Source organism: Mustela lutreola, chromosome 1, assembly GCF_030435805.1.
Source record: "Mustela lutreola isolate mMusLut2 chromosome 1, mMusLut2.pri, whole genome shotgun sequence".
NCBI classification, from domain to species: domain Eukaryota; kingdom Metazoa; phylum Chordata; class Mammalia; order Carnivora; family Mustelidae; genus Mustela; species Mustela lutreola.
Genome location: NC_081290.1, coordinates 190,564,250 through 190,579,587, shown reverse-complemented (window position 1 = coordinate 190,579,587; position 15,338 = coordinate 190,564,250). Strand labels below are relative to the sequence as shown.

The window sequence follows — 15,338 nt, the reverse complement described above, 5'->3', positions numbered from 1 at the left end:
GGTTAAGATTTCCACAGACGAATTTTGAGGGGACACAATCCAAGCCCATAATACTCCTATCTTTTTCTTCCTGTCTTCTGTTTATCCCTGAGTGCGTATGCTAGGTGTCCTTGGAAGCACAGAGAGAGAGAGTCTTCTGAACTAAAAAGAGGTTCCCCTGAGCCAGAGAGGCAAACGGGAAGAACTACATCCCTCTCCCCAGTAGCCCCCCACACATGGCCAGGCATTGGGTTCCTGGACACAGAGCCTGAGTCCCAGGCACCCAGCAGAGCAGGACTAAGGGAGCCTCAGCAGCATGGGGAGCAGACTGACAGCTGCCAACAGGCACAGCCTCCGAGGGCCATGGCCTCCACGTGTGACCTGGGCCTTTGCATGACCTTGGCTCAGGAGGCTCCAAGATGATAAAGATGCCTTTCACCAGCCCAGAAGAATTGGAGCCAGAAAAATAAATACATCATTTCTTGCACATCTGAGTTAACTAACTAAAATCAGTGCATCTGGAAGCACCTGGGTGGCTCAGTCAGCTAAGCAACTGCTTTCAGTTCAGGTCATGACCTCAGGGTCCTGGGATCGAGTCTCGCATCAGGTTCTGTGCTCAGCAGGGAATCTGTTTCTCCCTCTGCCTCTGCCCTTCCTCCTCCTCCCCTCTCTCTCCCTCAAATAAATGAATAAAATCTTTTTTTTTTTTATTTTATTTATTTATTTGACAGAGAGAAATCACAAGTAGTCGGAGAGGCAGGCAGAGAGAGAGGGAAGCAGGCTCCTGGCTGAGCAGAGAGCCCGACGCGGGACTCGATCCCAGGACCCTGAGATCATGACCTGAGCCGAAGGCAGCGGCTTAACCCACTGAGCCACCCAGGCGTCCCAATAAAATCTTTAAAAAGAAAAAAATCAGTGCACCTGTAGTCCCTGGCACCTAGCAGAGTATCTGATACAGAAAAGCATGCTTGAGAGATCAGAAGAGAAAAGGGAAAAGCCCAGACCAGCCCCTTGGTCCATTGCTAGCTTCTCCATCTCCCCAGCACCATGTGCTGCTTGCCTCTTCTGCACTCCATCTGGCATTCATCTTATCACGTGTCCTGCTTTCTTCTGTGTGGCTGTGCTCTGGCTTTCAAATCCCCACAGAGGATGACCAGCTGGAAGTGAAGAACCACGCCTTTTCACTCCCCCCGCCATCCAGCACCCCACCACATCCCAGGTAGGCACTCAGCTGGTAGGGTTGTTTGTTTTTTTTTAAGTGAGTGGAATGGGCACCGGGTCAAGTCACTCAGAGTGGAGGCAGGTAGAATCACTTGGGAAAAGCCTCCTGCAGAAGAGAAACTAGGCTGGCTCCAGGAGGAGAGGGGAAGCATGGCTGGGAGCAGAGGGGCTGAGCAGTGCCAGCAGGAGGAGTGGCCGTGCCCCCAGCCCTCTCGAGAGCTGGCTCCCAGCTCACAGTGCCGTCCTCTTCCTGATCATGATTTATTCAACTGCAGCTGTGTCTGAAAATAGCTTAGGCAGGTGACTTATTCTCAGAGGATGCAGCATGTGGGCGGCCCTGGAGGGCAGCCTCGACATATAAACCCCGGCTAACCAGATCCTTTTACTTTGGTGGGCAGATGACACCTTACTTGGCCCATTGCACAGAGGACAACATGAGGCCAGAGGAATGACAGAGCTTACCCAGGGTTGCACAGGACCAAGAGTGGCTGGGGGAGAAAAGGGGAAAAGGGACTACCCTAGAGGAAAGAAAGCATTTGTCTTCTGGTCTGAGGGGGGCATATGGGTTGCATTGGCCTAAGCTCCCCCCACCACCCCTGACCCAGCTTCCCTAGGGCATGCCCAGTGCTAGGAAAAGAGGTCCAGCCCAGCTGGAAGGAAGCAGCTGGATGGGACAGGAGAAAGTCATGCAGGAACTAAACCTCTGTTCCCTCATCATCTCTGGCACGCTCCCTGGCTCGGAAGCAAACCTAGACCAGCTGGGCCTCCATGTCCCCATCACTTAAAACAGGGCCACATCTCAGCTGTGCGTCTACGTCACATGGCAGAGAGGGCAGAGAGAAAGCGAGCTCTCCTGTCTCTTCATGGAAGAGCACTGAAATCGGAGGGCTCCACCATTATGACCTAACCTCCTAACACCATCACAACTGGAGATTAAGTTCCAACATAGAAATATTGAGGACACAAACTTCCCATGCATAGTCCTCTACCCCTTCTAGCCCCCCAAATGCATGCCCTTTTCACATGCAAAATGCATTCATTTCATCCTGGCAACCCCCAAACTCATTCATTCCAGCGTCCACCCTTTGGAGGAGCCCGCGGTCTCATCTGTCGCCGCAGTCACATGCAGGGGAGACTGGAGGTGAGCTTCCCCTGAGCGGAACTGCTCCCCAGCTCTGAGCCCATGAACCCTAGTGACATGCTTCCCAAATACAACAGTGGGGCAGGCACCGGCACCAGACAGACATTCTCTTCCCAAAAGGGAGAAACAGGGAAGAAGGTAGCAGGTCTCAAGCAAGTCCAAAACCCACAGAACAAACGGCATGAGATCTGAAGACTGGAAAGCAATTGTCTTCGGCCAGATGTCCTTCCAGGGCCACAGCATTTTTTTTTGGGGGGGTCACCCCCACGGTTTAGTGAGGAGCTACTTATGCTGAGGCTCTCTGCCAAGCGGGGATCACATCCCCAGAGCTGCCCAGCCGGCTCTCTGCCTTCTTGGAAGCTAGGCAGTGGCCCTGCTGACTCTTAAGTCGCCTTCAGAATCCTTCTTCCCAGCTGACAGTGTTTCTGCTGGAACGGTCTCATCTCAGTCCCTGTACTCTGTTGAGGTGGCTAATTAAATGGCTGGTTCACAGTCACACTACTCTCCTTATCCACAGGTCAGTTGGCTACAGCCTTAGTGCTCTCTTCCGAACACACTTTCTCTCTTCTCACAGTACAGACAGAATCTTTCAAATCTCTGTTTTGGTTTCTTTCCGCTTAACAATTTTGGAACCATCTTTCTCTCTTCTTGCACTTTACTGTAAGTGGTCAGGAAGAACCAGACAAACCTTTGTCAAGAAATCTCCTCAGCTAAATATCCAATTTCATTGCAATTTCATTGCACCCAAGTCCTACACTCTAGAAAACACTAGAACACAAATACAATTCAGCCAAGTTCTCTGCCACTTTATAACAAGGATGGCCTTTTCTCCACTGTCACATAACATGTCCCTCCTTCCCATCTGAGGCCTTAACCAGAATGGCCTTTACCATCCTATTTCTACCAACAATCTGTGCTTGATCACTTATGTATTCTCTAAAAAGATGGACATTTTCAGAGCGCCTGGGTGGCTAGTTGGTTAAGTGTCTGACTCTTGATTTTGGCTCCAGTCATGGTCTCAGGATCCTTGGATCAAGCCCCACAGGGGGCTCCTCGCTCAGTGCAGAGTCTGCTTAAGATTCTCTCCCTCTTCCCCACCCTCTCCCTCTTTTCCTCCCCCTCCACACCCATGCTTGCTCTCTCTTTCTCTCAAATAAATCTTTTTTTAAAAGATTTTATTTATTTCTTTGAGAGAGAGCGAGCACAGGCAAGGGGGAAGAGCAGAGGGAGAAACAGACTCCTTGCTGAGTAGGAAACCTGACACGGGGCTCGACCTCAGGATCCCCAGACAGTGACTTGAGCCAAAGGCACATACATGCTTGACTGACTGAACCGCCCAGATACTCTTCAAGTAAATAGATAAACTTAAAAAAAAAAAAAAAAAAAAAGGATGTTTTCTCTTGGCACTCTCCTCTTTTCTTCCAGAGCTCTCTCCAGAACCTCTCCTCAGAGCCCCATGACAACAGTATGGTCCTCTTCAAGTATATGCACTTCAAAACCCTTCTAGTTGCAAAGCCACTTGCACATTTTCAGGTCTTTGTTCTAATGGCACCTACTTTTGGAAGAGCCATCCGCTCTCCTGAGCTCACCAACAAAGGCTAATCTCTTCTAGAAACAACAGAATAGATGCACCTAGAAATCTTCTTTTACCAGCTACTGGAGCATCCTGGAGCCCAAACTGACACATGAAATTAACCATCAAATACTCCATGCCATGCTGATCCTTTAAATAAAAGAACAGTCTGGGGGAGCCCGGGTGGCTCAGTGCATTAAAGCTCTGCCTTCGGCTCAGGTCATGATCCCAAGCTCCTGGGACGGAGCCCCGCATCAGGCTCTCTGCTCAGCAGGGAGCCTGCTTCCCCCTCTCTCTCTGCCTGCCTTTCTGCCTATTTGTGATCTCTGTCTGTCAAATAAATAAATAAAATCTTTAAAAAATTAAAAAAAGAAAGAAAGAACTGTCTAGCTGGGGAAAAAGAAGCACAAATCACAAGTAAGTGACTTACACTAGACTTCTAATGGCATTGCATCTGCCAGGCACATTGCTCTAGAAATGCACTGGTGAAGGGCTTTGGGGGTGCCTGGAACTGAATGCACTAAGGAAGGCTCATCATGGGCAAGACCTCTGAGCTGAGCCCAAGGAGTTGTAGGCAGAGACAGAGCAGAAAGACAAGCTCTGTGGAAGAGGGAGTGATGAAGGCACCAAGTAAGGAAGAAGGTGGCCAGCAAGAGGAGCCATGGGTCAGGAACACAGCCTACCCTGCTGGGAGGAAGGAACAGGCTGGGAGAGGAGGCCAGAAAGGTGCCCAAGCCAGTGCATGAAGGAATTTGGATATTTACCAAGAAGCCTAGCAGGTTCCCAACATTTTTTTAACATAAGAAATTTTTTTTTTTTTTTTTTTTTGTAACGGCCTTCATTTTTTAGAGAAGTTTTGGGTTCAGAGCAAAGTTGAGAAGACACAGATTTCCATATACTCCCTGCCCACTACTACACACTCAGAGCCTACCTTATTATCAAATTCCCACACCAGGGTAGCACATTTTTACAATGGATGAACCCATGTTGGCCCATCATTATCACCCAAAGTCCATAGCCTACGCCAGGTTTCACTCTTGTGTGCACTCTATGGGTTCTGACAGATGTACAATGACTTGTGTCCACTACTGTAATATCACACAGTAGTTTCACCGCCCTAAGCTCCTTCATGCTCTACCTACTCATCAGCCCCTGGAAATTGCCCATCTTTTTACTGTCTCCATAGTTTTGCCTTTTCAGGAATGGTACATGGTTGGGATTATGCACTATGTTGCCTTTTTAGATTGGCTTCTTTCACTTAGTAATGTGCCCGCAAGGTTCCTCCATGTCTTTTCTTGGCTAGATAATCAATTTTTTTAAACACTGAGTGATATTCCATTGTCCTCTTTTAATGTTAAAATATTCTGAAGATTCCACTAACATAAAAAACATATCTTTAGAATCCATAGATACAAAAACTATGATGAATCCAACAAGGCTTTGTTTGTATTATTAGCTATATTGGCCTCAAGTAAATTATTCATATCTCATAGTTTTCATGCTAAATAAAGATCAAAATGGCAGTGTTTAGGGAGTGTGTGCATGGACTCACAGATCCCAGGGATTGGTGGCATAGATCTGGGGATGCTATAGGTATTGGATTGCTATCTAAGGATTTTGGTAGGGCATAGGACTAGTGAGATTTGCATTTTTACAAGATCATTCCAGCTAGTTGCATTGTAGGATGGACTCTAGGACTCTCCTCCTGAGACAAGTCTCCAAATACCAGAAAGTCTAGAATCCAAATTTGGGTTTCAGGATCACAGCACTAGACACCTACTTCAGAGAAGACCAGATTCTGCAGAGGCCTCAGAATCAAGTCAAGGCCATGACAAGATCATCCTGAAGAGAAGATTCAAGGTAGAGAAGCAAGCTGGTGTCATACAGCTATATCTTCTCTCAACTCTCAGTGATATACCCTCACCAAGCCATTTAAGAACAACCCTTCCCTCTAGAATTCATTTCAGAGCATGACTTGCTCAAGAGATTGGGGTTCCAGGACAGAGAGTCCAAATTTGCTTTCAAAACTGAAGATCTAATTACCCTGTCCAGATTTAAAACACACACACACACACACACACACACACACACACATAAAACAAAAACAAAAAACCTGATGAGGCCTTGGAACAAAAATAAGACCAGGAACACAATCTCTGAGATGAGAGGGTTCAAGGTACAGCAGTTACACAAAATGGCACCAACCTTACCAATGGCCATCTGATTTCTCTGGACCCAGGAGGAGGTGAGTTCAGTGTGTCTGATGTTGTCACTCTGGGCATCTCTCTCTCTCTCTCTCTTTTTGCATCTTCACCCTTCCCCTGGTCTGCAAGCTAAACCTTCTGGAGACCATGGGAAGGATTCCAGGAGCCACAGACATGGAGAAACACTGCAAGAGGCACCTCACAGCCCTATCGACCTAGCCTGACTCTTGAGTTGGGCAGAGCTCAAGGACAGTGCAAACAAAATTCATGAACACTGTTTTCCAATCAGGACAGTCATCACTGATTCAGGCAAAAATCATTAGTGGGTGTTAAAACCTTCAAATGAATGTCTGATGAGTAACAAGATATACATCACCCCAAGACCTCCCCGAAGATGACTTATTAATTACAAAAAAAGAAAGAAAGAAAGAAAAACCATGACAGTTCTGCAACAGAGAAACCTGGCAGGCTCCACCTCAACCAAGTGATCAGAATTTATTTCACCGGTAACAGAGCAAACTGACATGAGCTGCCTCCTGAGATGACAGGCTGAGCTGGGCACTGTATCACTTCTTTGGTATTACTGCCCAAACTGTATATGTGACATCTGATTATGAGCAAACACCAGAAAAATGGAGTTACAGTCTACCAAGTAACAGCCTTGGACTCTTTAAAAAATAAATCGAATAATGAAAATGCAGACAGAGAGAAGGTAGCCAAGGAAAGAACTAGAAAGTTCAGTCTGTAAAGTGTTCTGTTCCGATGTAGTGTGTGCTGCCTTCTCTGCAGAGGGGTGGGGGAAAGGATATAATCCAAGACCTCTTTATGCCTAAAATTTCTCTCTGTAAGTGCTCGGTATACTCATAACGCTGGGTGTCTCTGGGGAAGGGAACTGGAGAACTGGACCATGAGAGAGCCTGGCTTTTCACTTCAATCATGTCATCCTATTTGAATGCTTTAAATCATTTCAGCGTGTTATTTATTCAAAGGTTTTTTTTAAAAAAAGATATTTATTTATTTGAGAGAGAGAGTAAGAGCACAAGCAGAGGGTGGGAAGAGGCAGAGGGAAAAGCAGGCTCCCCATTGAGCAGGGAACCTCATGCAGGTCTGGATCCCAGGACCATGAGTGAACTGAAGACAGATGCTTAACCAGGCGCGCTGAGCCAGCCAGAAGCCTCTCAAAGGGTTTTTTGTTTTTTTTTAACTCAACCTAAAAAGGTAGCTATCAGACAAGTAGAAAAAAAACAAACATATTATGAGTATATGTTATATGATTCCATTTACATAAATTGTAAAACTATGTAAATGTCAAAATAAATAGTCAAAATAAATAAAAGGAGGACTAGGAGACTCACATTTCCTGATTACAACACTTACTCAAAGCTACAGTAATAAATACAGTGTGGTAGGACACCTGGGTGGCTCAGTCAGTTAAGTGTCTGCCTTTGGCTCAGGTCCCACATCAAGCTCCCTGCTCAACACTCCTGCTCTCCCTCTGCCTGCCACTCCCCCTGCTTGTGCACTCTCTCTCTCTCTGACAAATAAATAAAATCCTAAAAGAAAAAAAAAAATACAGTGTTGTGTTAACATAAAGACAGACATACAGGCCTATGGAATAGAACTGAGAGTCCAGAAATAAGCCTGTGGCCAATAATAAATCTGTGGCCAATTAATTTTCAACAGGGGTGCCAAGACTCGTCAATGGGGAAAAAGATTCTCTTCAACATATGGTCTGAGGCAACCAGACAGCCACAGGCAAAAAACAAGGTCTGTTCCCTCCACCATACCATATGCAAAAATTAATTCAAAATGGATCAACCTAAATATAACCTAACTGAAAACTTTCACAAGATACCATAAGGTTAAATCTTCATGAACCCCAGATTCAGCAATGAATTCTTAGATACAATAGCAAAAGCATACATAACCAGAGAAAAATTAGGTAAATTGGAATTCATCAAAATTAAAAACCTTCAGTCATTAAATGGTATCATCCAAAAAGTGAAAAGATAACCTAGAGAATGGTAGAGAGGACTTGGAAATCATAAATTTTTAAAAGGTCTAATAGCCAGAACAAATAAAGAATTCAATAAACAACAAGACAAACAACCCAATTTTAAAATAAGCAATGGACTTGAATAGAAGTCAAAGTCAAAATAAATAAATCTTCTTTTCTTCAAAGAAGATCTACACATGGCCAATAAGCATATAAAAAGATGCTCAACATAACTAATCATTAGGGAAATGCAAATCAAAAGCATCATGAGAAACCACTTCACATCCATAGGATGCCTTTAATTAAAAAAAAATTAAAAAATAACAAAACACAGAAAGTAAGTGTTAGCTGGGACACAGAGAAACTGGAAACCTTGTATGTTCCAGGTGGGAATGGAAAGTGCTGCGGCCTCTATGGAAAACAGCGTGGCAGTTCTTCGGAAACTTAAACATAAAACTATCATATGATCCAGCAATTCCACCCCTAGGAATGAACCCAAAAGAGTTGAAAACAGATATTCAGACAAATACTTCTACAGGAACATTTACAGCAGTGTGATTCACAAAATTTAAAAGGTAGGAACAACTCAAATGCCTATCAACAGATGACTGGATAAGTGAAAGGTGGTGTAGCCATACAACAGATTATTCACCTGTAACAAGGAATAATGGGCCAACACCTGTTATCACATGGATAAGCTCTGACAACATTACACTTAAGTGAAAGAAGCCAGACACGGAAGGTCACGTGTTGCCATACAGTTCCATTTCTTTCAAGTGTCTTGAATAGGTAAATCCCAAGAGAGAGAGTATACTGGTGTTAGCCACAGGCTGGGGGCAGGGAGAACAGGAAATGACTGTTGAATGGGTACAGTTTCCCTTTGGGGAGATGAGAATGTTCTAGAACTTGATATAGGTGGTCATTCACATAGCACTGTGAGTGTATAAAATGCTGCTGAATTGTACACTTTAAAATGGTTGATTTTATGTTGTGTGAATTTCAGCTCAATTTAAAAAAAAAGAAAATGAAGAAAAAGATGTCAGGCTAGGGTTTAGCCTCACCTTGAGGTGGGAAGGAGCCCAAGGGCAGCTTCCAGTAGGCTGGGCTCTGGTTGCACTTGAGTGTGAACTCAGCCACCTATATCCTGATGACGTGTGCTGTGACCTCCATGCATTTTATTACAGTAGCAGGAAGCTTCGATTCATACTCTTTAAAAAGGGGAGTTCTTCTTGCCACATTTAAGATGGTGAACCAAATTTTGTCTGGTGACAAGGGCAAGGTAAGGTTGATGCAAGCAAGGTGAATTGTGCAAATGCAGGGTCAGATTCTGCCTTTGTTTCAAAGCATTGCATTTGTTATGTTTTTTGAAGTACTGCCATTAAAATAACATTTATCTTGGGTTTTTTGGCATCCTCTTAAATGCTGCACCCCTCATTAGCCCCTCACTCACCTCACTTTAGCCCCACCCGGCCCTAAATTTCAACCTGGCACCATCGGTAAACCAAGGGAGATGCAGTCAGAATCACAAGAGCAACCTACCCTCATCTGCCTTTCACTGGCTCCAACCCAAAATGCACACACCCACAAACACAGGTGGTGCTCGGCCTCAGGTGGCACAGATAAGACCCCTGCCCTTCTCCCTGACACTCCACCAAGCCTCCTGACCCCTCAGCTTCTGGGCCCCTGAGAGGGGGCAGTACGTAGCAGGCAGGGACCCTATGGCTCCATGCTGCCTGCTAAGAAGCTAGATACAAGGTAGTAGCCAGTGTCCATCATGGGGAAATCTCAGAAGGACCCTAATAAGTGAGCATGTCCCATCCCCATAATCATTAGCCACATTCACTTCTGGAAGTGTTGCTTTGTTCTTTGTTTTCTGAGGGGGCAAAAGTAGGCACACGTGTCTTGAATATGCATATCAGGAGACAAGACAGAGGATGTGACATTACTTCTCCAGTACTCTTTCTTTCTCTTGTACTTCTGGGAATTCACTTATGAGATCAGACCCTCCCATCATGAAGAAAATTGTTAAGACGATGTCACTTCCCCTTGGACGTCAAAGGAAATTTTTAAACACAGATATTTATGAAGCAGTATATTTTTTAAATGCAGCAAAATAGAGATTGCTCCAAAGAATGTGGTAGTTTCTAGCATTTAATAATTTAGTGTATCCTATCAAGTTAGTAAAGGTATACTATATAGAAAGAAAACAAAGTTTTTAAAACCGTATAACAGAAAACCTACAAAATTGATACCTACATCTATATGAACATGCATGTGGTATATACACTTTGTCTTAAAATGAGACCAAATTCTAGAATAACACAGTCCAATAGAAATTTCTGTAATGATGGAAATATTTTCTATTTTCACCATCCAACATGGTAGCCGTGAGCCACAACTGGCTATCGAGAACTTGAAAGGCAGCTAGCCTGAGTGAGGAACTGAATTTCTAATTCTGTTTCATTTTAATTAGCTTGAATTTAAATTAATTTAAATAACCACATGTATTGTACTGTATTAAACAGCACATATCTATATAGCATTTTGAAAACATTCGATTCGGGACGCCTGGGTGGCTCAGTTGGTTAAGCGGCTGCCTTCGGCTCAGGTCATGATCCCAGCGTTCTGGGATCGAGTCCCGCATCAGGTTCCTTGCTCAGCAGGGAGCCTGCTTCTCCCTCTGCCTCTGCCTGCCATTCTGTCTGCCTGTGCTTGCTCTCTTGCCCTCTCTCTCTGCTAAATAAATAAAAAAATCTAAAAAAAAAAATTATGAAAACATTCGATTCACTCAACATTTGGTTGGCAAGGTCTTTCCAATTCAATAAATGCGTTTCTCAAACACTAGTACCTATGTACATGGTAACACAAATAGATCACAAAATATGATGAAAACTAGACTATAACTAGCCTAAAACTAGACTAGACTAAAACTAGCCAATAACAGTAGCATCAAAAGTACAGAATACATTTGAAGACCATACATGACCCAAATTTAAAAACTGAGAATATCTAAGGTATTTTCCAAGAAGAAGATTAGAAACAGTGGCCTAAAGCATTGAAACCCAGGAAGCCAGAAGAATAAAATAAAGCAAAGGCACTAATAATCAGGAAACTAACCAGAGATCATGTGGGCGGGACATGAGGCTAGCTCTCCTTTAAAGAGGAGAGTCAGAAAGACATTTCTGGAGAGACCAAATTTTCCACCGACATCTACAACTGAAAGTGAATGAAATATGTAAAGATACAGGTTTATCAGTTGCTGCCATTTGAGACCAGAGAATTCTTTGCTGTGGGAAGGCTCCGGTCATTGCGAAATGTTCCACAGCATCACAGCCTCTCTGCCCACCACATGCCAGCAGCCCCTCCTCTTCCCCCAATTGTGACAACCAAAAGCATCTCCAGATGTGGCCAAATGTCCCTGGGGAGATAGGAGGGGAGAGGAAGGAGGGGGAGTAACCCCAGGAGAGAACCACTTGTCTAGACAAAGAGTAAATTCAAGCGCCCTGAGGTGAGACAAAGTGGAAATATCCCAGAACCAAAAGAGAAACTGTCAAGTATGACTCTGGCGAGAAAGGTGACGCTAGGTAAGGCCTAGCATGTAGGGCTTCCAGCAATCCCTTATAGGAATTTGGGTTTTATTCTAAGAGAAAGGAGAAAACATGGATCCATTGAAGGGTTTTAAAGAGGTGCAGGACATGACTTACTCCGTGTTTATAAAGACCACTGATTTGGAGAATGTTCTGCAAGGGACACAAGGGCATTCATTTTGCAGAAAGAACAGCGTTGAACAGTTCAGCTTCTTACCTGTCAATGGGCTTCTCTGTGCCTCCTTTTCCTCATTTATAAAACGGACATAATAGTACACATACCCTGTCAGAAACACAAGAAGTAACAAGAGTTGGTGACAATGTGGAGAAAAAGGAACCCTCATGCACTGTTGGTGGGAATGCAAATTGGTTGCAACCACTGTGGAAAATAGCACGGAGGTTCCTCCACAAATTAAAATTAGAGGGGCACCTGGGTGGCTTATATGGTTAAGCATCTGCCTTCAGATTAGGTCATGATCCGGGATCAAGCCCCACATCGGGCTCCCTGCTCAGCAGGAAGTCTGTTTCTCCCTCTGCCCCTCACCCGACTCTGTCTTTCTCTCAAATAACTAAATAAAATCTTTTTAAAAATTTTAAAAATAGAACTACCCTATGATCCACTAATTCTACTACCAGGTATTTACCCAAAGAAAAGAAAAACACTCATTCAAAAAGGTATATGTACTCCTAGGTTTATTGCAGCATTATTTACAACACTCAAGATATGGAAGGAACCCAAGTATCCATCCATAGACAAATGGATAAAGAAGAGGTATATACACAGAATAGAATATTACTGAGCCACAAGAAAAGAATGAAATCTTGCCATTTGCAACAACATGGATGGAGCTAGAGGGTATAATGCTGAGTGATGGAAGTCAGAGAAAGACAAATACCATATGATTTCCAAATGTGGAATTTAAGAAACAAAACAAACAAACAAATGAAGAAGAAAGACACAATTGAAAAAATACTCTTAACTACAGAGAACAAACTGGTGGTCACCAGACGGGAGGTGGATGGGAGGTGTGGGGACAGATGAAATAGACAAAGGGGATTAAGAGCACACCCATCTTTTTTTTAACTTAGAGAGTTATTTATTATTTTTTAAATAAACATATAACATATTTTTTTCATTTTTAATGTTATTTATTTTAATTCCAGTGTAGCTACCATCAGTGTTATATTATTTTTATTTTTTTTAATAAACATATAACGTATTTTTATCCCCAGCGTACAGGTCTGTGAATTGCCAGGTTTACACATTTCACAGCACTCATCATAGCACATACCCTCCCCAATGTCTATATCCCGACCACCCTCTCCTGTCCCCCCTCCCCCCAGAAACCCTCAGTCTGTTTTTTGAGATTGAGTCTTTTATGGTTTGTCTCCCTCCCAATCCCATCTTCTTTCATTTTTTCTTTTCCTACCACCCCCCACCACATTGCATCTCCACTTCCTCATATCAGGGAGATCATATGATAGTTGTCTTTCTCCGATTGGCTTATTTCACTAAGCATAATACCCTCTAGTTCCATCCACATCGTCACAGATGGCAAGATTTCATTTCTTTTGATGGATGCATAGTATTCCATTGTGTATATATACCACATCTTCTTTATCCATTCATCTGTTGATGGACATCTAGGTTCTTTCCAGAGTTTGGCTATATTGTGGATATTGCTGCTATAAACATTTGGGTGCACGTGCCCCTTCGGAGCACCACATTTGTATCTTTAATCCTAAAGATATACCCAGTAGTGCAATCACTGAGTCATAGGGTAGCTCTATTTTCAGTTTTTTTTGAGGAACCTCCACACTGTTTTCCAGAGTGGTTGCACAAGCTTGCATTCCCACCAACAGTGCAGGAGGGTTCCCCTCTCTCCACATCCTCGCCAGCATCTGTCATTTCTCAACTTGTTAATTTTAGCCATTCTGACTGGTGTGAAGTGATATCTCATCGTGGTTTTGATTTGTATTTCCCTGATGCCAAGTGATGTGGAGCATTTTTTCATGTGTCTGTTGGCCATCTGGATGTCTTCTTTGCTGAAATATCTGTTCATGTCCTCTGCCCATTTCTTGATTGGATTATTTGTTCTTTGGGTTTTGAGTTTGCTAAGTTCTTTATAGATTTTGGACACTAGCCCTTTATCTGATATGTCGTTTGCAAGTATCTTCTCCCATTCTGTCAGTTGTCTTTTGGTTTTGTTCACTGTTTCCTTTGCCAAAGAGCACACCCATCTTGATGAACACTGAGAAACGTATAAAATTGTTGAATCATTACATTGTACACCTAAAACTAATGCAACACTGTACGTTAATTATATTGGAATAAAATAAGTAAAGCAATAAATAATTTTTTTGAAAGCAAGTAAAATGATAATAGTAGTAGTGGCAGCACACACACCCTGAGGGTGATTTTGAGAATTAAAAGGAACTAGGATTTATGATACACTTAGAAAGGTTCCTGGCACATAGTAAGTGCTTTATAAGCCATTTACTCTTTTTTTTTTTTAATTAACATATAATGTGTCATTTGCCCCAGGAGTACAGGTCTGTGAATCACCAGTAAGCCCTTTACTCTTATGATGACTGCATTCATCTGGGTGAAAGGTGATGTAAGCTTTGAGTGGTGGCTTATCTCTACGGAAGGGCTGTAGCTGTAGAGTACTGTAGAGTTAAAAGGCTTAACTGAAGATGCTAAAGCTTGGAGAGAAGTGGGCAAAAATGATGGGCGAGTGGGTTGATGGGCGGGTGAGTGGGCAGGGAGGGAAAGGAAGTAATTGCGGATAACTTCAAGGTTTGGGGCTTAGGCAATTGTGTAGATGGTGGTCCCCTTTATGCAGTGGACAAGATAAGACATTGTTGTGGAAAATCTGAGGTGACCGAGGAAACTCAAACGCCACCTGGGAGAGCAGGGAAAACTTAGCTTTATTGACACCAGTGCGCTCATCAGGATTCCTTCCCAAAGACTGAGCATCCTAAAGGGTTAAGAGTAAGTTTTTATGGTTATGGGTAATGGGGGGTGGTAATGGGGTGTTTTCCAGGTCTCTCAAGGCCCAGTCACCTTCCCAGTCTCTCAAGGCCAAATGGCCCTTTCATTTGGAAGTATAATCTATGTGGAGGTGTCTCAGGAGAGTGTGGGGGGACTATTTCTTTTTCTCTTATTCAAACAGGACTGGGCTTCTGGTCTTTTTCTTCTATCTCAGCAGGAGCAATGACTTGTTATCTTAGTCAAATGGGATGGCTATTTGGTCTTTTCTTGGCCTTAACAGGAGCAAAGAGGAGCCAGGGACCAAAAGGGGCTGGAGCGGAGAGTCTCTATCCCCTTCAACATAATGGATTTGAGACCATCATGTGAACATATTAATAAGACTGAGAGACTTGAGGCAGGAGACCAGCCAGCAGGCTACTGCAACAGTCCAAGCAAGAGAAGGTGAGTATTAGGCTAGCACTGTGTCAGTAAGACTGAAGAGGAAGAGCTGGCTCCCAGGAGTATTTTGCAGGTAGAATTCAAGTTTGGACGAGTGACTGGATAGGGGGGTGAAAGCAGGAAAGGGTGATGCCTAGGATTTGGGCCAAGAAAGATTTTGTGCTTGGAGTCACCCTCACCCCCAGGTCTACCCATTCCTCCAAT

General features: G+C 43.7%; 1 long non-coding RNA gene across 1 annotated transcript in view; it reads right to left on the bottom strand.

Annotated features, from left to right (window-relative positions):
• The window catches only part of LOC131837173 (uncharacterized), a 222,503-nt gene that overhangs the window by 164,025 nt on the left and 43,140 nt on the right, over positions 1-15,338 (bottom strand). Inside the window, exon 2 of the long non-coding RNA XR_009355955.1 lies at positions 11,919-11,984. This is a non-coding gene — a long non-coding RNA (uncharacterized LOC131837173). The remainder of the gene's footprint in view (positions 1-11,918; positions 11,985-15,338) is intronic.